Raw genomic sequence first — 1,050 nt, 5'->3', positions numbered from 1 at the left:
TCCCACATGGTCTAGCGGTTAGGATTCCTGGTTTTCACCCAGGCGGCCCGGGTTCGACTCCCGGTGTGGGAAAAAAGATGCTTTTGGGTTTCCCAGGTGGCGCTAGTGTAAAGAATCCTGTCGATGCAAGAGAGAGTAAGAGACTCAGAGGTATTCTTTACTCCTGAGTCACTAAGGAAGCCCTTAATTAGCAACTATTCAAATCAGCCCTTTCTAAATCAAGGAAGGTGATGGGAGGCAGGAGTCTTGCCTACGAGAAAAGGGGATCAGAAAGCTCTCCATGCCTGGGATCCCAACACGGCCCTTCTTCTCTCGGTTTCAGTCTCAGCCTTCTACAAATTAACATCTAGCCTTACATACTTTTTAAGTGTTTTGATCAATGAAAAGTGAAGTCGCTCAGTCGTGTCCGACACTTTGCGACCCCATAGACTGTAGCCTACCAGGCTCCTCTGTCCTTGGGATTTTCCAGGCAATAGTACTGGAGTGGATTGCCATTTCCTTCTCAAGGGGATCTTCCCAACCCAGGGCTCGAACCCGGGTCTCCTGAATTGCAGGCAGACGCATTACCGTCTCAGCCATCAATAGTAAATAATAAGTGAAATAAAAGAACACCTCTTTAAAGAATTGGATAATCCGCATTGTGGGCAGATTCTTTACCAGCTGAGCCACAAGGGAAGCCCAAGAGCACCGGAGTAGGTAGCCTATCCCTCCGCCATCTGAGCTTCCTGACTCAGGAATCGAACTGGAGTTTCCAGCATTTCAGGTGGATACTTTATCAACTGAGCTATCAGGGAAACCCATAGTTTTTAAATGTTCTAAATAATAAATGAAATAAAAGTACACTCCTCTAAAGAATTGGATAATCACTGATAAGACCTGCTAGGCAATGCCCCAAAATATTAAAAAGAAATGCAATAATTCCTTTTAGCCTATTTCCAAACTTTGAGTAGTTTTTCCCTAACAAAAGTTAAGACCTAAGGCTTAAAAAGGGAAAGTGAAGTCGCTCAGTCGTGTCCGACTCTTCGTGACCCCATGGACTGTAGCCTACCA

General features: G+C 45.2%; 1 non-coding gene across 1 annotated transcript; it reads left to right on the top strand.

Moving 5' to 3' along the window:
• Positions 1-72, top strand: TRNAE-UUC (transfer RNA glutamic acid (anticodon UUC)). The gene has a single exon. It is a non-coding gene; the product is annotated as a tRNA-Glu (tRNA).
• The last annotated feature ends 978 nt before the right edge of the window (positions 73-1,050 follow it).

Source organism: Ovis canadensis, chromosome 2 (assembly GCF_042477335.2).
Source record: "Ovis canadensis isolate MfBH-ARS-UI-01 breed Bighorn chromosome 2, ARS-UI_OviCan_v2, whole genome shotgun sequence".
Classification (NCBI taxonomy): Eukaryota; Metazoa; Chordata; class Mammalia; order Artiodactyla; family Bovidae; genus Ovis; species Ovis canadensis.
Note: the sequence above shows the minus strand (reverse complement) of the source record. Positions and strands in the feature narration are given on the sequence as shown.